This window comes from Talpa occidentalis, unplaced genomic scaffold (genome assembly GCF_014898055.3).
Source record: "Talpa occidentalis isolate TD23 unplaced genomic scaffold, MPIMG_talOcc4v2.1 talOcc4.7, whole genome shotgun sequence".
NCBI lineage: Eukaryota > Metazoa > Chordata > Mammalia > Eulipotyphla > Talpidae > Talpa > Talpa occidentalis.
The window spans coordinates 92,558,753-92,582,313 of record NW_023605083.1 but is presented as its reverse complement, the minus strand read 5'-3'; the positions used below and the strand labels follow the sequence as shown (position 1 = coordinate 92,582,313).

General features: G+C 43.8%; 1 pseudogene; it reads left to right on the top strand.

Moving 5' to 3' along the window:
• The first annotated feature begins 13,724 nt into the window (after positions 1 to 13,724).
• Positions 13,725 to 20,170, top strand: LOC119231505 (mitochondrial import inner membrane translocase subunit TIM14-like; annotated as a pseudogene).
• Positions 20,171 to 23,561: the final 3,391 nt, after the last annotated feature.

Below are 23,561 nucleotides of genomic sequence, written 5' to 3'. Positions count from 1 at the left end.
TTCCTTGGGCCTCCCTGGTGGTGCAGGAGTTAGTCTCAACACTATCAAGCTGTTGCCAGCCATTGCAATGTGAGTTCGATCCCGGCCAGGGAGCTAACCCACATGGTGCAGCAGACCTCTCCTGTCTCCCCTCAACAGTGTATTTCAGTAGATCTGCCTATTCTGCTCCCTCTAGCTCTGGTGAATCCTCTCATACCCCCACACCTCTGGCCTGGTTCTTGTATGCATGAATAAATAAAATGAATCTTTAAAAAGAAAGAACTCTGCCTTGACCTCAGGAGCAGTCCATGCCCTCTAACCCACTGTGGACCCTCAAACACATGATATGACGTAGGAATCACAGTCAGGCCACCAAATGCCCACCTCAGGGCTCGGGGGCACCTTTACAGGCTGGAATGATGGACTAAAACCAGCAAAACTAAACTGAGTCGAGGTCAATGTAATGCACTTAGGATCAAAACCTTAGTTGCACATGTCAGTACATGTCTAAATCAGCAATGGCATTCGTGAAATCAGAGACGACTGAGGTGCAAGGGACAGATGAAACATTTATTGAGTATATGCTTCATCATCCTGTTGAAAACTCTGTGAGGCACCATTAACCCTGTCTTAGCAAATAGGACATTTGCCCAAGACACAGGCTGCAAACAGCAGGGCCTGCCCCAAGCCGGTGCTCCCTCCTTAGCCAGGCTGCCTCTCAGAGGCAAAGGCAATGTTGTTTTCCCTTCAAAAAAGGCAGATGAGCAGGCTGGGAACAAGGCTTTCTCCCTGGCCTTTGACCCTAGAGGGCTTACACATCCCCATTTTGCACAAAAGAAGACACAGGCAGCCTCCTGGCTGGGATCCTGCCTTTGTATGTACCACCTTACAGCACTGCCTCAATACCTGTTCTCTAGACCAGCAGCATGAGCATCACCTGGGAACTTACTAGACTTGCGAAATCTCAGGCCACTCCCCAGACCTGAGAATTAAAAATTCTGGAGGTGGGACCAGCAATCTGAGTTCTAACAAGCCCTCCAGGTGATGCGGATGCACACTCAGGCTTGAGAAGCACTGCTTTTAGTGAACCAAACACTTCCGAGGACCTGAGCTCAGTGACATGCTTATCAGTAACCCAGACATGTCATTCAGTGTGCAACCAGAGAAGCAGAGCCGCCAGGAGATGGATGTCATATATGAAGGGCTCTGGTTCAGCTGAGTTTGCAAAAGCTATTGTCTTCCTACTTATGCTGGGGATTGAAGCCCAGAGGGGAGGTTGTAGGGTCAGGAACAGGCACTGTGCAGGTTTTCTAATCCAGCAGACCAGGTAAAGGAGGAGTCAGAGTCCTCAGTGTTTTTTGCAGGTCTTTTATTGGGGTTCACCAGGCATATGGCAGGCAGGGGTGCTGGAGGGCGGGGAGGCCGGCAGGCCTCCCAGCCCTTAGCAGGTCTTTACTCTGGGCTCTCCGGCCTTCTCTCAGTTTCATGCTTCTCTTGCTTCTGTTTCTCTCTCGGCTTCTCTTTCGGCTTCTTCTGGCGTCCTCATGATGCCGCCCTTAAAAAGCCCAGTCTCAGCCCAGGTGAATCCCATCTACCTATGCCCACACCCTATTCCAGATGCCCGCCATCAGGCATGCATTCAGGACCGCAAGGATCCATCATCTATCCTGATGGCAGGAGGGCAGAAAAGCCTAACATTTTTTCCTTACCCTACAGAGGTAAATGGGAAAGATTTGGGATGTGAGTTGGGGAGATCAAGAGTAAGTTGAAATCCATGCACAGGAGCTGGAATCCCTGAGGACAGACAGACACCCCTGCCAGTTCTTGTTTCTGAGCTCACTGGCTTGGGTGTCCTGCAGAAGCCTGAACACCCCATAATGGAGGTGAACACACACACCTGGCCCAGGAGGCTAATTAACTGAAGGAGGATGGGAGGCAGGTGGAGCCATAGCCGCTGCTGCTGAGGTGATCACGAGACTGCCAGCTACAGTGTGTGGGGCTACGATGCAGCTGCTGCTGCTTTTCTACCTTCCAAACCTTCCATGGGGGTCTTCTGTGACCCCCACTCTGCAGAAACCCCCAGGAAGAATTTTAGGAAATAGAGTTCAGCCTAGTCGGGCTGCCACACCCTCAAGCCTCCACACCACCATCATCGGTTGTACAGGTGAGGAAGAGGAGGGGAGTGGGGCTGGCTGGAGCTTATCTCTGGAAGGGGTTGGAGGGTAGAAGTCAGTTTGCAAGTGCAGGGCAGGGTGTGTCCTGGGGTGACACTCAGGGAAGTGGGTACAGTCACTCACTGGAAGGAGGTGTCGGGCCTCCAGAAGCTGGTTTGTGGGTGAAGGATATGACTCTGAAATAGCCACCCCTGATCTTTTGAGTCTTCTGGGCTGTGTCTTGGGAGGCAGGAGAGGGCACAGGACAGACGGTTCCCCAACTCCCCATGCACACACCTCACACTGTTTTCTGCTGTATGTCTGAGGGGATGTTTGAGAAGTCCAGCAGGTAAGGACTAAGCATCTTCCTGGGGGACAGGGCCCCCCCTGAGCCAACCCTGGGGCCCTCCCTCTCTCCTTCCCACTCTCCCCCCTGGCTCCTTCGCTTTGGAGTGTCAAGTTTCCTGCTGACTGAAATGGGGAATTGCAAAGAGTCACACTTTGAATTCCTGTGATCACACACAAGCTTACCACACATATGTTTACAAATGTGTGTGAAACTCACTCTGATATTATTGCATTTTTCAGGTTTGAAAAAGGGCCCAGCCCTGGGGTAGAAGAAATTCCGTGGGTCTAGGCAGATTCCTTGATTACAAGTGAAGCCACAAATCCACAGATTGGTTCCTAAACCCACAAAGGCAGAACAAATCTGGAAGTTTCAGGGATTCTCCGGAGCCTGAGGGGAAGACCTTCCATTGGAGTGGGGGGGACGGGCAGCCCTATGAAGACCCTTGATGCTGCCCTCGGCCCCACTCCAGCCCCTCTCAGCAGTGACTCCTGCAATCCCTCAGCATGTTCATCCTGTGATCTGGGGCCACAAAAAGAAGCCCAGGACCACAGAATGAAGAGAGATTTGGGCTCCCAGATGCTTGAGCTCATGTTCCAAGAAAAAGGACATGAAGTTAAGGGTCTGACTGAAGTTTTCCCAGCAAAAAAGACACCAGCTCATCAAAGCAGAAGTAACTGGTTGCAGAAATGAATGGTTCTTATTAGCAAAGTGGGGAGTAGGGCTCTGTGTGTTTAAAACAGGAAACAAGAGGAGGGAATCCCTTCAGGGACACACTTTCAATGCTGGAACACCCCCTCACCATCAAACCTGTTAGTTCTTCCTGATAGAAAGGAGGAGGGAAGGTGTAGGCACGAGGAAGGAAAAAAGGAAAAGCGGGGAGTAGGCTTCAGGTGTGAAAGAACTGGCGAGCCATCCATGTCATGCTCACAGCTACCACGCTGTGAGGCGTTGGTCCAAAAGCTGTTGGTGAGGATGAATTAGAACTAATAGTTGCAAGTTTTTCAGAGAGACCTCTGTAGCTCTGGAGTAGCTAAAGAGTCCGTGCTTCTGTGGGATTAGCTACTCTGTCTTGAGGGACCAGACCCCTCCTTCAGATGACTGTGCCCTGAAAGACTTTTTCTTAGACTCCAGCTTAGTGTTCCACATCTAAGTACAAGGCTTTCAGCCAGCTGGAGGGGCCCTGACTGCTTCCTCTCATTTCAAGCCACCTCAGGGTTTATGGCTCCAGCCTGAGTGACTGCCCCTTGTCTGGGACCTTCAGTCCAGCAGTGTCTACCTAAAGTGTCAGGGTGCTCCCCTGGTGGTACAAGGGGTTAAGTCTCAGCACTATCAAGCTATCACCAACCACTGCAGCATGAGTTCGATCCCCGGCCAGGGAGCTGACCCACACGGCACAGCAGACCTCTCCTGTCTTGCCGGCTGTTCCCCTCAGCAGTGTATTTCAGTAGATCTGCCTGTTCTCCCCACTCTGTCTCTGGTGAATCCTCTCACCCCCTGTGCCTCTGACCTACACCCCAGCCCTTGTACGCATAAATAAATAAATCTTTAAAAAAAAAACAAAAACGAAGTGTCAGGGTGCTGAAGGCCAGCAGAGAACCAAGGGCCCTGCCTCAGGTAGAGTCTTATTCTCTGGGAGGAGGGGCCTCCTGAGAGCTGTGGTGCTGAGTATAGCATCACCTCAGCTTTCCTCACTTCCCGGGGCCCCATGTTCCCTTAGCTTTAACTCTTTGAAATGTTTAACTTTTTGAAATGGAGAAGGTTCCCAGCGTTGACCACCACGGGAGTCAGGAATGACCACAGGAGTCAGGAATGACAAGAAGCAGGCTCAGAGGCCTCCAGAGCATGATCGCACCCTCAGGAGGGCACATAACCATTTAAGGAATTTTACGAGGAAATGAAGATCTAGAAACATCCAGGGGAATGAAAGTCAGCTGCATAGTGATGCAAAAACTGATTGTTTTCCAATCTGTGTAACAAATTACCACAAACTTGGAGACTTAAACCAACACCCACTCATCTCACAACAGTAGGTCAGTTGTCCATGGGGATTCAACTGGGCCCTCCACTCAGAGCTGAAATCAAGATGTCTGTCAGCCCAGGCTCTTATCTGGAGAGGCTAGGGAAGAATCCACTTCCAACCTCATTCAGGTTGTTGGCAGAACCAGTTTCTTGCGGCTGTGGGACTAAGGTCCCTTGACCTCTGTTCCTGGAGACTGTCCACATTCCTCCTTCTCATGTGCTCTATCATTGTCATACTTTGAATCTCTCCGATTCTCTTCCCTTATGAACCAGAGAAAACTCTTTGCTTTTAAGGGGCTAGTGGGATTAAGTTAGGCCCATTCAGATAATCTTGCTTTTGTCATATAACATGGGAATATAGCACCACGAAGGGCATGGGGCCATCTTAAAACTCTGTGTATCACACTGATCAAGAAAAAAAGTCCAGAAAACTTGAGTAGGAGGAGAGAAAGGGGACGGGAACAGGGAGGAACTGTGACAGGGTGGTCAGAGGCCAAGATGAGGCATGCATGGAAGGAAATCTTTTAGACAGACACCTGACCTCACATGTACTAGTGATGGTTTCTTCAATGCAGGGCTTTCCTGTGGCTTACAGCCCTCTGAGGAGTCAGTAAATGCATTGTCTGTGAAATCTGATATTTTATGAAACTTTTATAAACATGAATGTATGGGTTTTTCACGAGTGAGGGGAGTCTGTGAGGACAGGAGAAATTTCATATATTTAAATAGATTCTCCCAAGAATCACAAGGAGCTGGTGCTTTTAAAAATTATTATTAACAGCTTTTTTGAGATGTAATTCCACATACTTTATAATTCTCCTATTTAAAAGTGTATGGTTCAGTGCTTTTTGGTTGTGCAACCATTAGCACAACAAATTTTAAAATCTTTTCATCACCTCCCCAGAAAAAACCTATACCATTAATAGTCATTCCCATTTCTTCCCAACCCCTGGTTTGAGGTAAACATTAATCTACTTTCTATTTCTCCAGATTGGACAATTTCATATAATTTGACCAATTTCATATAAATGACCAATTCATTTCTGGAAATTTCGTATAACTGGGATCATATACTATGTGGTCTTTTGTGTCTGACTTCTTTCATTTAGCTTAATGTTCTCAAGGTTCATTCATACCATTGCATTATCAGTACATTGTTCCTTTTTGTGGCTTAATATTCCATTGTATGGATATACCATATTTTATATACCCAATCACCATTTGATGGACATTTGGGTTGTTTCCACTTTTTGACTATTATGAATAATGTTACCCTGAACATTCTTGCACAAGTTCTTCTGTTATCAAAGATTTTCATTTCTCTTGGGTGTGTATATACATAGGAAATAGAATTGCTGGGTTATATGGTCATGCTGTTGAATCTTTTGAGGAGCAGCCAAACTATTTAGAATTAGTGCATTTTTTAAAGATTTATTTTTATTTATGCATACAAGAACTGGGGTGTGGGTCAGAGGGATGAGGGGGTGAGATGATTCACCAGGGACAGAGTGGAGAGCAGAACAGCGAATCTACTGAAATACACTGCTGAAGGGAGCAGTGGGCGAGTCAGGAGAGGTCTGCTATCTGCTCCCATGAACTCATGTTGCAGTGGCTGGTGATAGCTCCCTGGGAGGCTGGGGACTGAGCGGTTGAGCGCTGGGTTGCGAAGCTGTCCGCAGCCTCTGCGGCGCCAGTTCGATCCCCGACTGCTGATGGCACGCAGACCTCTCCTGCCGCCCGCTGCTTAGCAGTGTACTTCGGTCCTTCTGCCTGCTCTGCCTGCTCTGGTGAATTCTCTCACCCTCCCACGCTTCTGACTGTACCCAGTGCATCTTTTTAAATAAAAAATATTCTGGGAGCACTTTCAGTTCAGGGATTAAAGGACAAGTTTTCAAAAAGGAGAGCCAGCCTGACAAGAAATAGTCAGAAGGAAAATCAGGATTTGACGAAGCACTGGGAGAGGACAATTTAAGACTGATGACTATAATACCCAATTCTAGGCTGCCCAGTTTCAAAGGGAGGAGGCTAACCATTGAGTTAGAGAAAGGTGACCATTCCAGCCCTACTTACTCATAGTTAACTTCACAGGTTCATCTGCATCCTTCATTCCATCCACCCTTCAACCACACACCTGGGCTTCAGAAACCTTCTGTCAGTCAACAAATAATGGTGTTACTGAGTTCCTCCTACAGGCCAAACACTGTGCCAATGAACTGAAGAGGACAGAGTAAATTCTTAATATGGTTTCTGTCTCTCCGACTTAAGGTCTCTTGAGAAAGACATTAAGCCAATAGTTATAAGTAGTTAGATAATTAAATGATTATCACTGCAAAGGCTGTCAAGAAGTGCTGGGTTCTGTGAGATCACATAAGGGAATGGAGTAGGGAAGCCAACCAGGTCTTTCTAAGAAAGTGATATTATGTTTAGGAAGAGACAGAGACTGAGTGGAATGTCTCTTAGCCAAGCAATGATGGAGAGGAGGAGAGAGGGAAAGAAGGCTGTCCTAACGCAAAGTGGGAAACCCCGTGTCTGGAGGAGATGGGTCAGAAGGCCGGCGTCTCTGGAACAGAGAGCATGAGGACAGGAGACAGGCAGGACGAGGTCATGCAGGACCTTTGGGTAGACCTTTCCAAAGATCATGTGTTTTATTCTATGGGGCTTGAGGAAAAAAAAAAAAAGCATAAGAGACCAAAGATTGAGTTCTGAGTAGAAGTTAGTTTTTGTGGTGGCAAGCTTAGAAACACAATTTGGCACAACATCTAGGATTTGGGGAATGAGGTTTTGGGGGAGGAGAAAGGAAGTATCAACATATCTTTAAATCTGAAGAACAAAACAAAACTCACAAAACTTTTCTGTCCTGTGCTTGTGTCCTGACAAGTTTCTAAGCCCTGTTGATGAAATCTGAGCTCAGGTGGGCACAGGGCTTCTGCCCTTGGATGGAACACCACCCCATAGGTGCTGGCCTGTCCTGTCCCACTGCTTGATGCTAAGTGAGGGCCCCACTCAGGACGGTGGCACGAAGTTGTCTCGGTAGAAGTGGCGCCTATGTTATTGTCAGTCGTCTACACTGCCTGTCAGTTTTAAGCTGGGAGGAATATGGTGAGATTTTCCCTTGGAAAAAAATGACTCTAGGCCCTGTGTGGATTGAAAGGGGAGGCCAGAGTGGACACATGAGACCATCTTACTAAAGGATCATATTTTTTAAGTTGGTGTATGACCACTATAAAGATGTCAAATGGACACATTTCAAAGATTTTATTGAACTCATTGATTGAGAGTACCAGTATGATATAAAACCTGATTCACAGGAGACTCCAAAGAACAGACACATTTAGAGACTATCAGGAATGCTGAAGTTAACTTACCAAGAGATAAAAAAAATTTCTGCTATAGAGCAGAAGTCATTTGCATCTTTTCATACAAAATCCATACACATTTCTAAGAGCAGAAATTGTTTGCATCACCTCCATAACTTACATTCTCTCTGTACAAAATTGCAAAATGGTAAAGAAAAAAAAAAAAGAATGCAAAACCCATATAGAATCAGATAGTCCTAGAAAGGTCCTCTAGAGAAAACACCACTGGAAGGAAATGCAGCAATAGCTTTGCCTATTTCAAAGTCTTTTGCAAATTTCCCTGACAATCCCAACTGCTGCTGTGGTCCAGGTAAAGTGATCTTATGTGGAAGAACCGCATGTGAATGTGAAACACAACCAAGTGGGGTGCTGTGGTCAAGCTGGGGGATGAGGGTTCATAGCTGTCCCTCATGAAACCTGGAACTCTTCAAAATCTGGTGTGAAAAGTTTTGGCTTAGGAATTTCTTAGGTCCCTGACTGCTCAATAGTCTATGTTACCTGGACTTTCTAGTTTCCCAAATCTTACTCTCAATTATGCATATCTGTTTAAGTGCCACCTCCTGCTTGTACTCAGAATCTTAAAATGTTAAAAAGTTTTCAGAGACAATCTAGCATACTGATTTTAAGTGCAGACTCTTGGAATCAGACTCAAGCCTGCACCTTGGGTGATTTCCTAATCTGCCTGTGCTGCTGTTTCCTCATCTGTAAAATGAGATAATACCTTAGAGGTTTGCCTTGAGGATTAAACTGATTAATGTATATGTGCATACCATTTAGAACAGAAGAACAAAATCTGGATGTCAGTAAAACTCACTTCTTTCTATCATTGTGATGCATGACTTCACAAGCCATCCTTCTGCTTCATTCCTCTCACAAGAAGTCTGGTGATTGAGATAGTGATGCAAGTCCCTCATCAAAATTGTGATCAATAACTAATCAGCAGGTGTCAGAAATAAAAACCCTAGCAGGTCAGAAGATTCAGGCATATAAACAAATGGCATACGTGACAATCAATCTTCATCATCATCAAATATTTAATGAGTGCCTGTGGAGCCCCCAGTGTGGCAGGGGAGGCTCCAGAGTAGTGGTGCTGACGATGGATACCCACCCACTCACACTGCCAAAGCCAACCTTGAAGCAATCACAGAAAACCGGGGATAACTCCTGGTGTCCTCTTCTTCCTGACACAGCAAATGTGGTGAAGGGAGAAGTTAGGGGTGCTCTTTTCCCAGGATTGGCCCCATCTCTCTTTCTCCAAACACTTCCTGTATGTGCCCCCTGCTGCACTCACAGAGAGAGCCGAAGATTGGTTAGAGGAAGGCTTACCTCTCCTCCATGGGAGATAGCAGCAGAGTCAAATATATTAATGATAATGACGATAACAAAACTTATTATTTTTTAAAATATCCTTTTTTAAAAAAGATTTATTTATGCATACAAGAGCTGGGGTACAGGCCAGAGTTGCAGGGGGTGAGAGGATTCACCAGAGTGGGGAACAGAACAGGCAAAATGACGAAATACACTGCTGAGGAGAGCAGCGGGTGAGACGGGAGAGGTCTGCTGCGCCATATGGGTAGCTTCCTGGCTGGGGATCAAACTCATGCTGCAGAGGCTGTAGATTGCTTCATAGTGCAGTGCTTAACCCCTTGCGCCACCAGGGAGGCCCTACAATAAAAAAAAACTTTGATAGCACTTACAAGCAGTATTCTTGGATCCTCTTTCAGAGAGGTAGAGTTAGTTCCCCTCCCTTCACGTGTGGGCTGGACTTAGCAAATCGCTTTGATGAATAGAATATGGCAAAAGTGAAAAGATGTATGACATCTAAGACTGGGTCATAAAAATCCTGTGGATTTTTCTCTCTCTGGATTTATTCACCCTGGAGGAAGCCGACTGTCAGGTCATGAGGACACTTAAGCAGCCCTTTGGAGAAGTCCACAAGAAGGAAAAACTGAGGCCTCCTACCAACAGCCATCTGAGTGGATCTTGGAAGTGGATCCACCTACTTCAGATGAGCTATCAGGTGCCTGGAACCCTGGACAATATCTTGACTACACTTCATGATAGACCTGGAACCAAAACCACCAGCTAAGCTTGCTCCCATGTTTCTAACCCTCAGGAATCATGTGAGATAGTGATATATTTCAATTGTTTTGGTTTTTTGTTACCTCATTTTTTCAGAGGGCCCTTTCTGCACTGACAACTTAATCTAAAATAGTTACCCAATCACTCTACTATATAGGCCTGTTTTTTTTTTTTTTTATAGCACCTATTACTATTTTTCTCACTTGTTTGTTGTTTAGCTCCACTATAATTTAAGCTTCACAGGAACCAGAACAGTTCTTGTCAAATTCGGAGATACGTCCTCTTTGTTCAGAGCAGCGCCTGGTACCTAGTAGATGCTCATTAAATGTTTGTTGGATAATTACAATGGAAGGCTCTTTGTTAATCTCCTTTAATGGAAAGACCTATGTTGATCTTTCTTGTCTCTCTAAAATGTTGAGCATAGTAGCTTGAATGCAAGTGGAACTCTGAGTCCCATTTTTGTCCTTATCTCAGAACATTTTTATACTCTCCTTGTGGGAATACGAATTGCTGGCATGTCATAGTGAATGCTCACCATGTGACAGGCGTGGTGCCGAACACTTTGAACCCAAGGTCTCATTTAATCTTCTCAACAAGCCTACAAGGCAGGTCTTACCGTAAAGTTCACTTTCTAGATAAAGAAAAATGATTTAAAAGTTTGACTGACTTCTTAAATTAGTGTTTATCAAATTGCATTCCAACAACCTAGTTCTTCCTTAAATTTTGGCTTACAATCTCGTTCTATTTGTGTCCAGCATATTTTAACTATCAATTTTAAAAGGATTTGGAATGTTTAATTCCAATTATCAAGTTACCTCCCTTAAACACTCTTAATTACATTGGAACATTAATTGTGTTCAGTTTTCTTTTATGTACATTAATGGTCCGATTTAAAACCTTTTCAAATATTTAAATTTATATTATTCATCCTATTAATTAAACCTATAAGTGTAATGAACTTTGAGTTTTCTTAAATGTTTCAATATTCTATATATGTTTATATGAAAGTTTAGGAAGCTTTCAGTTTAAAATTATAAGTCTGAATCAATTACATACTCATTAATTTTCAATTGGAATTTTAAGATTTTTATTTTAGGCACATTCTCTTGAGCTATAAATACCAAGTGTGCAGAGATTCTTTTGCATAAAAACATTAATACTTTGGTTTGGATTCCCTTACTGGGAATGTTTAAATGTTTTTTCTGTGCTTGATTTTACATCTTTTAAGTATGCTCACTTCTCAAGGAAATTATGTTTCACACCATTTGGGGAATTGCCTTCTTGACTCTTCTGAGCTTATAGAACATTCTCTCTACCCTATCACTGATGTGTCCATGACCCCTTGCTCAAAGGAGAGGCCACATAGCCTGGGACACATAGATTTCAGTTATACATTCCATCCCTCCCTACCCAGGAAACTCCGCTGCTTGGTTTGATTTTTGCATGTCATTGGTTTTTAAGATTCGTCAAGTGATTCCTATTGAAAGCTAAAGATCTTCGAACCAATAAAATTCTTCATTTTTTCATTGGTCTTGACCCATGCAAGTCTTAGAGATATTAATATCTGATTGAAACATGGCTTTGGAATCAGCTATTTTACAGCTAGTGGTGGAACTTCCCACCCGCCAGTGGGAATGGACTTGGGGTCATCGGTTCCTTCCCAGGTCTGTAACATTACAAATCACACCCTGTACTTCCACAGTCTGTGAGGCCAGGCAGCTCTTGGGACAGGAAATAAGAAGACTTCCTCCAGAGGTCCTTTGTTGATTCCTCTCCTGCCCTACAGGATAAGAGTCCTACTGGAGGGACCAGGAAGCACAGAAACTGCAGAAAACTGCAGCTAAATGTGCTCCTCTGAAAGGAAAACAGAGGTGCCCGAATGCTTCTTATAAGAGGGCTGGTTAAGCTGGCAGGGCAGGTGGAATTGTTTCCATTTTTCATTTATCTATTTATTCATTCAACAAACACACTGCCCATGTGTTATGGACAAGGTCATTGCCTTCAAGGAGTTCACAGTGCACAAAGGAGACTTGGAGGTGTAGCTTAGGTCTGGATGTAATCTACATTGTAGGAGGGGCACTGATAAAGTGCTATAGGGTCAGGAAAGGGGAGACATCAGCTAGTTAGTACAAGGTCATCAGAAAAGGCTGATGAAGGAAAGGATATTCAGCAGCGCCTACTGATAGATACGATGTGCCAGGTACTGTTGGGGGAGGGGTTCAGACATGAACAAGAAAAACACTCAGGGCCTCCCCGGTGGCGCAGCGGTTGAGCGCTGGGTTGTGAAGCTGCCCGCAGCCTCTGCAGCGCCGGTTCGATCCCCGACTGCCAGGCGAGGGTCCCACGTGGCATGCAGACCCTCCTGCCGCCCACTGCTCCCCTCAGCAGTGTGCTTCGGTCCTTCTGCCTGCTCTGCTCCCCACTCTGGCTCTGGTGAATTCTCTCACCCTCCCATGCTTCTGACTGTACCCAGTGCTTGTATAAATAAATAATAAATAAATAAATAAATCTTTTTAAAAAAAAACAACAAGGTAACTTTAGGTTGTGAAACAAGAAGGTATATTGAGTGCTTTCAACATGCAGACACCTTTCTAAATACATTACTTAGATTGACTCCTTTAATCCTCCTAGCCCCTGCTTGCCAAAGATACTTTTATATCCCCATTTTGCAGGTAAGAAGAATTTTCTTGTTATCCACTTTTGCAATCCACCCCAAAATTTATTGGCTTAAAACAATAGTCATTTTCTTTTGCACCAATCAGTTGGTCAGGAACTCAGATGGGCCTCAGCAGGGGCAGTTCATCTCTGTCCACAGTGTTAGCTGGGCGTTTGGCTGGGGCTTGAGGATCAAGATGGACCTGACATATGACTGGGGCCTTGAGGTTGGCTATCAGCTAGGGCACTCCAGCCATTCTTTATGTGACCTCTCTCTTCGGTAGAATAGCTGGGGTTTATTTTATAAAGGCTGACTTTCCAGAATGCAAACACAGAAGCAACAGTGACAGGTGTCAGGTCCACCACATTCACAGAGTCACAGAGCCAGCCCAGGTTCAAGTGAAAAGAAATTGACGAGGGGAGTGGCAAAGTCAATATAATCGGCCTGCCAGATGGAAGGAATTGCTGTGGCTGTTTTTGGAAACAGTCTATCCAGACACAAAGTTTAAATAACTTGCTCAAGATTGCGCAGCTACTAATTAGGCTGTGGGGGCCAGAAGGGTTAAAGTAAGATGTGTAGAAGTGTGGAGAGGAAATTTCAGAGTCCTCTGTGAGTGAGGGACCAGAGACATGAAAACCAAGAGTATAATTGTGCAGTGTGCTAAAAGAAGTAGAAGGACAAGAAGACGAGGGGGTAAAGTAGACTTGGGCCAGACTATGCATGACCTTGAACACCAGCTAAATTATTTAGACTTGATTCTGTAGTCAGTAGGTTGCTATGGAGAGGTTTGGAGCAGAAGAGTAGCTTGATCAGGACTGTGTTTTGGGAGGATTTAGCTAGGGTATGTCGGATGAATGGTGGCAGTTGGAAAAATGAGGAGACTCCTACAGGAGTGACGAAGACCTGATCTCGGCAGCGTAAGTGGGAGTAACAGGGTGGCTTTGAATGCAGAACACCTCACAGGAGTGGATTTGACCCAACTTGGTATTTTACAGATGAGGAAGCTGTGACTCTGAGAGATTAACACTCTATGATCTCTTGGAATAAAGAGCCCAATAGGTAAAACAACAAGTGGAGGTGGGGCCCAGGTTTGAGTCCAGGTGTTTGCAGTCCTAGTCCATTCAAGCACAATGGGAGTGTCCATGCATAAAACTCGGGGCTCCATCGATGTGCTGCAGGCTTGCTGGCATCAATATGATGTGAGTGTCAACCCCATGAATTGCCCAGTGATGACATTACTTGACTTGAGCCAACAGAAGTTGCCCACTCTAGCGGGTAACCTGCTCTCTCCCCACCCTGAGCTCATTCGTGAAAAAATGTGGTTCATTCAGGGTTGGGGGGGTCTGGGTGTAGAGAAAGAAATGGATGCTTGAATTTTGCCACCACCACATATAAGCTGACTTGCTTTGAGGGTCTTTCTGGGAAACATTTTTTTGAAAAATATCAGCTAAGAGTGAAGCAGGAACATGACACACAGTTCTTTCAAAGCTCTTATTTGAAAAAGACACTAAGTGGTGTTTTTTGTTGTTGTTTTTTTTTAAAGAGCCAAGTTGATCTCATTATTAGCATCTCTGGCTGAAAGGGGCCTCCCTGCCCCCTGTACTGATTGCTTCTTGGGATTTGTATCTTCTGTTCTTCTGACACACTTTATGCAGGGAGAGCTCATTTTGGCTCCTTCAAAAATTGGACTCTAAATTTAGAACTGGCCTCAAAACTTCTGATCTTTGAGCTCAACTTGTCTGGCTTGGCTCAGCCTGCAAAAGCCTCCTCTTATCACCATGAATGTTGTTCCTATTTGGTTCTCCAGTTGTCTTAGAAACAAGAAGTGGTATGATCGGTCACGACCAAGAAATGTAAGCCAGAGCCCACCAGTCCGCCCTGTCCCAGCTCTTCCCTTGTAAATAACGTTCTCTCGGAGCAGAAAACCTTTCCTCCTCATTTTCTGAGAGCTGGGCCTCTTGGGCCCATTCCAAATTCCTTTGGTCTCCCTTCCATCTGTTGCAAGTTCCTTTCCTGCCTTCTCATCCCTGGAATCACCAGAAAGGGAAGGAAGCTGTTCTTGTTTTGTGTCTCAGCCCAGCTGCTTACCATCTGGACTCAGGCCTATTAACCCCTGACCTTCAACCATAAGTTGCCCCCTTGCCTTCTTCCACATACTTGTGTTGGCAGAAGGAGACACAGGACCTCCCAGTACCCACCAGTGATCCTCTATATGCCCAGTTCTAACCAAGGAGATGGCATCTCCCTCGGAGCCCAGCATTATCCAGCGAGAGCAATGGGCAGCTGGTTCTGTGTTCTGGGCTCTGGCCCTCTCTTGAGCAAATCACTTGGCTTTGCAGCTGAGCCTATTTTCCCATCTATAAAATGAAGAGTGGAATGAGCAGGCCTTTAACCTAAGGGGGCACCCCACTTAAAACATTCCATGCCTCTAGGACCATGACCGGTTTTTACTAGAGAAAATTTCCTTCAGCATTAAACAGAAGAGCACCGCATAGCGCCAGCCACGAGTCCCTGCAGAGCAGCAGTCATGGAACACATTACAGAGTTCCAGCATCCCTCGATGAGATCCAGAGACATAATCCCCCAACTCAACTCCAAACGATCCTGCAGGAGGCCAAGGCCATCTGGATCTCATTTGTGGTAGTTTTGAAGGTCCACAGTTTTCTCAAGATAAAGGCTAAATTCTCCAGAGCGGTGTTTTCCAAACTGTTTTGCACAGCACACTAGGACTCTGTGTGCATTTGGGCCTCCCTAACTTAGTCAAATAAATTTGGTGGAAACTGGATTCCTTTACTACAGGATTTCTCAATCTTTCGCAGATTAATGGGCCTTGAACTTAAAGCCCCTACCACACACAATCCTTTTAACCTTCATGACAACCAGTTTGTTTTTGCTATTTTGCCCCTTCCATTTTACAGATGAGAACACAGAACTCAGAGTAAAGTGACTTGCCCCAAGGGGTTGGGATAGGAATCTAGAGCCCATGTTCATAATACTAGATTATGTATATATTTTTATTTATTAAATGTATTTATTTTCTCCCCTCATCATTGTTCATTTTTGGACAGTATTTGATTTCTCCCCTCAGGTGTAGTCCCTGTAGTTCTCCCATCCTGTGATCCATCACCATAGTCCCTGTGCTCTGCCCTCCCCTCCTTTAACCCCTCTCCCTCCCTCTCCTCTATTACGTGCCTCAGATTTCTGGTCAGCCTGCAAGTATTGTCTTTTTGCCTTTGATCAATTTCTCTATGTACACAATGGAATACTACTACTCAGGAATCAAAAAAGATTAACTCATGCCATTTGTGGCAACATGAATGGAGCTGGAAGGGATTATGCTAAACAAAAAAAGCCAGAAGGAGAAAGAGAAATATCAGATAGTTTCACTTACGTGTAGACTATATATATTTTTTAAGATTTATTTTTTAGTTATACAATAGCTGGGGGTACAGGCCAGAGGCATGGGAGGGTGAGAGGATTCACCAGAGACAGAGCGGGGAGCAGAACAGGCAGACGGACTGAGGACACTGCTGAGGGGAGCAGCAGGCAAGACAGGAGAGGTCTGCCACTCCATGTGGGAATCTCCCTGGCCAGTCAGGAATCGAACCCGTGCTACAGAGGCTGCAGACAGCTTCTCAGCACTGCACTCAACCCTCTGCGCACCACCGGGGAGGCCCATAGACTATATTTTTAGCCCACGGGTTGGTAAGCTCCAGAAAGAAGTGAATGTCCCCAGAGGCTGCCTTTGTCCCAGCTGAAGCACCTCAGGCAAACGAACAAGCACAGAACTCTGGGAAGCCCTGCTGAATGCAAGACTACTGTGAAGGACAGGCTTTGCTCTGGGCTCTCTCAGGTTGACTGGAATTTTCTCAGAGCTGCGCTCCAGTCTGAAGTCTTTTCAACCTCCTCTCCCTTCAAAAGTGTCAGACCTGAAGGCTCTCCCATCTACTGCTCCCACTCTTCCCATACTCCTGCATATCATTTTGGCAACTTGCTTCTTGTTAAAAAACAAAATTCAACTAAGTTAACTTTAAAGATCTTACTGGCTTTATTTAGTGATTCATGATGGATGTTCAATGATGCACACCTGAAACTTGCTGTTATACTGCAATATTACAGCAATAAAGAAAATGATTCATGAATCAAGCAGCCTATAATGTAGCACTTAGAAAGGGGCTTTTGGGAACTATAGAAAATGAATCTTTTATATGTTGAAGGGAGTGAGATGGGAGAGCAGATTGGCAGAGGTTTATCAGGCAGATTGTTTAACTAGTACTCATCAGGAAATTCCTGCTTGACTGGTTTAATTCCATTTCTGGAAAAGCAGAAACTGTAATAAAGTCTTGATTTGGTGAGGTTTAGCATAAGTGATGCTATTTTAGGCCTGTTGTCTTGTTTTTAACATTCTCAAATGATTAGAACTGACGCAGGGGTGAGGGGAAGTGCTCTGTGGGAAGTGATATGGAGCTGAGGTCAGAAAAAATGAATAGACCTGAATTAGGGGAAGAAGACAGTTAGACAAAAATAGGTGGTGATGGGAGAAAAACATTCCATATGGCGCTGTAGGGGAGGAAGAATTTTCCTTATACCCATCTGGGTTCTTCGGTTGGCCTAATAATTAAAATGACATAATACAGACAAACTAGACAAAAACAAATATAATTTTGTATGTATGGAAATCCACAAGCAGATGGGGTTCCCAGACATTCAGGTAATTGCGGTTTCTATTCCATTCTGAGCTAGGGAGTAGGGGCCAGGAGCCTGGGACTTCAAAAGGGAGGAAAACAATTTACAGGAAGATGGGAAAAGCAAATGTCTGGTAAATAAATGTTTGCCTTGCTGTGCAGAGACAAAGGGACACAGGGAGGAATTTCCTAATTCTCCCTCCCACACATGCCCCCCCACCTGCCCCATTCCGTGACATTTAGCTCATATTCTTTGTAGTTAAGTTTGGTGATAGCTGGCTTCCTAGAACGGCCTCTTTATCTAAGTTACTTTAGGCAGTTAAGGGAGTGGTAAAGAAAATCCTCCCTGAGTCTGCTGGATCAAAATAACCTACTTGCCACTGAGGCATACTTTGGGGGCAGCCTATTCTCTGCCCCACTGTGCCAGCGACACGTGCAAAAACCCTGTGGTGGAAGCGGATGAGTGTGGCCAAAGCACATTGAACAAGGGGAAACTGAGAAAATTGGAGAGGTGGACAAAGCCAGAGAACAGAGGGTCTTGCCAGCCATGGGAAGTACTTTGGTAATTATCTCAAGAGCAATGAGCAGATCTTGAATGATTTTAAGTGTCCGGGAATTCAAGGGGTGAAAGTTTCCTTAGGGATTTTTGCAACTTTTTCCTGAAAGCTGTGTAGAGAATGAATAGGAAAAGAAGCAGGATCACAAGTGCCGGGATCAGAGAGAAGGTCTTGCAGTTGTCTAGGTGAGAAATGAGGGTGGTTTGTAGGCAGTAGAGGCGGTGGCAATAGAGATGGAGATAAGTAGATGGAGTTGAAATATATCAAGGAGGTAAAATTAGGAACTTAGAGCTAGTATGGATGTGGAGCTTGTAATGAAATGGGGCAAAGGTGGGGAGGAACCAAGGATGAACCAGCTGGTGGGTCCTCACCTGGGTGCTTAAGCATGCAGGACACAGAGAGAGAAAGAAAAAGGATTTATTTAAATAGAAAAAGGAGAACAAAGATAGAAGAAAATTTATAGGTGGCATTTCACTGGATGCAAACTGTTACCTGTAGATGACATCAGCTAAGAAGAGACCACGGTGCACTATAATGACAGCCCAAGAAGAGAGTGAGCAGTGTTTTAAGGTCAACACGTTGGCTTAGCTCCATCCCTAGATCCCAGAAGCCCCCACTTTCAGGTTCATGGCCTCAGCAGACAGATAGGTGTGGAGTCCTTCAGGACATCTGTGTGGAAACTCCACCTTTGCAATGAGTGTCTCGTTAGAGTTTGTTCCTCTCTATTCCTTTAGCTGTAAGACAACAGAAATAGGTCTGAGGGATGACTCCCAGGTACCTGGATGGTGGAGGCAACCTCCATCGAGATAGGAAACATTGAAAGAGCACCAGTTTTCTGGGGAAAGATCATGAATTCTATCTTGACAATAGTTAATTTGAGCTGTAATACTGTGATACAATGAAAAATAGATATTTTGGGCTTTATACATGATTCCTGACACAAAGCTCCTAAAACCTTGGTAATTTCCTATATAAGAATTATAAGGGCATCTTTGTGAAATATTTAGTTTTGCTCTCATACCTGAAATAATTCCAAAGCTATAGAGGTGAAATGGGTATCTTTTGTTATTCCTAACCCCTTTCAACTACTCTTAAGGAAGGAGACTGGTTGCCAGGGAAACAATCTCTTGATAAGATGGTTGAAACTTCACCACCAACCAGGGATGGAGATTGACCTGATCACTGATGGCCAATAATCTCATCAGTCATGCCTATCTAATGAAGCCTCTATAAAAACCTTTGTACTATGAGAGCTTACAGGATGGTGACCACCAGGAGTTATTGGGCAGGTGATGAACCTGGAGAAGTTGGGGAAACTCTGCCCCTTCCCATATCCCTAGTCTTCTGCTTCTCTTCCATCTGGCTGTTCCTGAGCTGTAGCCTTTTATAGTGTAATAAGTCAGTAATCCAGTAAGTAAACTATTTCCCTGAGCTCCATGAGCTACTCTAGCTAATACATCAAACTGGAGGAGGGTTAGTGGGAACCTTTGATTTATAACTAGTCAGTCAGAAGCATAGGTGTCAATGTGGACTTGTGATTGGTGTCTGAACGAGGGGTGTCTCAAGTGTCTGGAGATGAGGGGGTGGGGACAGTTTTATGGGACTTCACCCTTAACCTGTGGGATCTGAGTTAAATTGTAGGACACTGAGCTAGTATTGCTACATTGTTTGGTGTGAGAAAATTCACATATTTGGAGTACCAAGTAGTATATGAATATCGAGTAAAGGACAAGAGTTTTCCTTACAGAGGTATCTTTGAGATATCCAAGGGAAGATGTATAATAGGTAGTCCAATATGGGTCTAGAGCTCAGAGACTCAAGACCAGAGACACAGATTTGAGGAGTGTACTGGTCAGAGAAGGCTACCATTATGCTGTGGTGGAAAAGAAAGATCACGGTGCCTGCTGGTGATGGCATAAGGTTGGTGGCTGCCAACTCTGGGCTGGGATGAACTTCCTTGATGGAGGCAGCATTGCTGAGCCTAAACTATAGCCAGTACAGTGGTTGCAATTGAATTGCTACTCTAGAATTTGCTGGGTATTATGTTTTGAAAGCCATGAAGCATATGGAGCTTCAAGTTTTTTGAAGTTTACCAAAATCTGCCTCCAATGATGGCTCTTATAGAGGCGAGTTTGAACCCAAAATGAAAACCAGAAGCAGCATTAATACTAGCTGTAAACCCTACTGCCAAGACAAGAAAAAGAGAGACACTCATTGACTAATTATGCTTTTAAATCATCCGGCCAAGAGAGAATATCCTTATATAGCAGCCAAATCAATGAAACTAAAAATTTACTAGAAGCTCAAGCTAAAAATGAAGTCAATATACGATGAATTCTAAGTTCTTGTTAGTTTATGTGTGCATAACTACAAAGTTTTTATTCATAAAATGTCTCAAAGCTACAGTTTTTTTTTTTAAATAATAAATTTTATTTTTATATTCCCCCATACAATTGCAAACGCCCCATTCTGACCCCAATCCTTCCCCTCCCGCCCCCCACCCCCCAAAAAGTGTCTCTGGTTCATAGTTTTTTGTTGATTTTGATTTTCACTTTCTTATATTCATTTTCCTGGTCCCTTATTTAAGTTTTCTAGATTCCTGCTATGAGTGAGACCATCCGGTATTTTTCTTTTTCTTTTTGTCAAAGCTACAGTTTTTTAAAAACAATTTGTTACAAGCTAAATTAAAGCCTGTGTGTATATTTTTTTGAGTATTTTAGACCAGATTATTTGCACATAAGAATATTTGGAGATTAATTCTCCATAGTTATGAATAAATACATACCATTTGAGTAGGAAAAGGATACAATGTCAGCAAAGGCATAGACAATCTGAACAACATTGTCAACCACTTTTACCTAATTGACATTCATAGAACACTCCAAGTACATATTGTGTTTTCACTAAGATAGACCACATATTAGTCCATAAAACAAACCTCAATATATTTCAAACTTAAAATTTTACAGCGTATACTCTCTGATCACAGAGGAGTTAAGTTCAAACTCAATTATAACAAGAAATGTAGCAAAACCCAAATGTTTGGAGATTAAACATGTACTCAAATAGCCCATGAATGAAAGAAGGACTTACAAGGAAAATTACAAATGAAATATTTTGAAGTGAATGATGATGAAAATATAATCTGTCTGTTGTAGATATATCTCTGTGAAAGGAGGGAAAGAGTATTGAATGGGCATCACTTCTCCACCCCCAATTACACACAGCTGCCTTGGACTACAACTCCCAGTAGATATTGAACCATACTTCCTGAATAGGTGGGCAGCTGGGAAGGAATGAAAAGGATATATAAATAGAGAGGGGACATACATGTGAAGAGGTACTTGGAGGAGAGATATGTAGCTGTTACAGGGCATCCCAAAAGGAATGGGATTGCCTGGGTATGAGTTCTGATCCACACACAAGAAAACTTAGAACAAGATCCAAATGCAGGCACACATAGAAAAGTTAATAAAATATTTAGGGAAAACAAAAATAGGGAAATAAAAAGAGGGAAAACCCAGAGAGGGAGAAAGAGAGATTAGTTGGTCGATATGTCCTACCAGTAACACTATCTGAGCTGGGACCCAGACAGCACAGGCAAAGCCCAAAAGAGTGCAGGCCCACATGTCTCTGGTTTTATACCAAGCATGGCTGCCTATCTCCACCCTTAGTTCCCAGCAATCCCTGCTTCAGGAAGTCAAGAGTCATGGCAGATTCATGGCATGATGGGATTTCTAATCCTTAGCACCTGGGATCTCTTTGGCATGGAGGTGGGGATGGAGTCCCTAAAACATCAGTTCATAAAGCATCAACATAGAAATACTTGGAAGAGACACATGTGTAAGTGACATGTGAGGCTGTTCCCAGTCCTCGGCAGAGACAGTGGCAGCCATTATCTTAAACTCATGTGGTATATTTTAGATTTTAATTATTTCCTGTCCCAGCTCTCTGGGGTCTGCCTTATAAGAAGGTACCACAGAAGGTATCAAAATTTGTAACATCCAGCTAGAGGCATTCTTTTTTTTTTTTTTTTTTTTTTTTATAGAGGCATGCTTTATTTATTTGTTTGCTGGTTTGTTTGTTTGTTTTGTTTATACATGCACTGGGTACAGTCAGAAGCGCGGGAGGGCGAGAGAATTCACCAGAGCCAGAGCGGGGAGCAGAGCAGGCAGAAGGACCGAAGCACACTGCTGAGGGGAGCAGCGGGCGGCAGGAGAGGTCTGCGCGCCATGTGGGACCCTCCCCCGGTGGCCGGGGAGCAGCCGGGGATCGAACTGGCGCCGCAGAGGCCGCGGGCAGCTTCGCAACCCAGCGCTCAACCGCTGCGCCACCGGGGAGGCCCTAGAGGCATTCTTAAAGGAAAATATTTAGTTTTATTTGAAAAACAGAAAAATATAAAATCAGTGACCTAAGATTCTACTTCAAGAAGCTAGAAACAAGAGAAAAGTAAATCCAAAGTAAGTTAAAGGAAGAAAATGATAATAGCAAATACCTATGACATAGAAAACTGACAAAATGAACAAAACCGAAAGTCATATAACAAAGTTAGAAAATTCCTAACTGGACTTATCAAGGAGAGAGAGGTAGAGAACAAAATTATCACTATAAGGAATAAAAGAAGACAACAGAGCACATGATCCCAAAATGTACCACTTTGGCATGTGGATTATATTGAGCTGAAGGCAATTAAGGCATAACAGATATAGGAAGAGTGTTTGTTTTTTGTTGTTCCTCTCCCTTAACTGCATACAAGAATTTAGATAGGAGTCTGTAACAGGAAGAGAGTTATTATCATAGATAATTTTTTTATAGCAGGAAGACTTTTTTGTTTTTTAAAGATTTATTTATTTTTGCCTACAATAACTGGGGTATAGGCCAGAGGTGCAGGGAGTGAGAAGATTCACCAGAGACAGAGTGGGGAACAGAACAGGTGGATCTACGGAAATACACTGCTGAGGGGAGTCACAGGAGAGGCAGGAGAGGTCTATAGCCAAAAGACTTCTCTGCATAGATAGCTAATATTTACCCAGCATTCCCTCTTCTTATCTTCTTGTGACTTGTCTGCCTCCCCTTTGAAGCCCAACACCCTACACCCATCTCTTTATCTCAGGATGACATAGAAGCCCCACCTACTCAACTATTTTAGGGTCTCATATTTTTTGGGTCTCCCATATATTTATTTTTCTCAAGTTAATCTATCTTATGTGATTTTAATTGTTAATCAAAGAAACTAAGAGAGAAAAAGAGAAAAGTTTTCTACCCTATAATATCTCCACAGAGCCTGAAGACATTAAGAAGACTAAGACAAAAAATTAGAAAGTACTATGAACAGCTTTATGCCAATGAATTTGAACATACAGGTGAAATGCACAAATTGCTTGAAAAATTACAACTTACTAAAACTGACACGAAATGAAATTGGGAATCCAAACAGTTTTAATCTATTATAGAAATTGAAACCATTTTCAAAACTCTTCCCACAAAGAAAACTGAAAGTCCAAACTGTTTCACTGATAAATTCTATTAAACATTTAAGGTAAAAATAACACCAAACTTACATATCTTTCAGAAAATATTGGAGGGAACATTTCCCAATTCATTTCAGGAGGCCAGCAATACTGTGCTAACAAAACTTAAAGACATTATAAATTGATAGATGATAAATAGATAGATGATAGAATCTAGATCTCAGTGTCTTAATTCAGCAAGATTTATTTCTTAC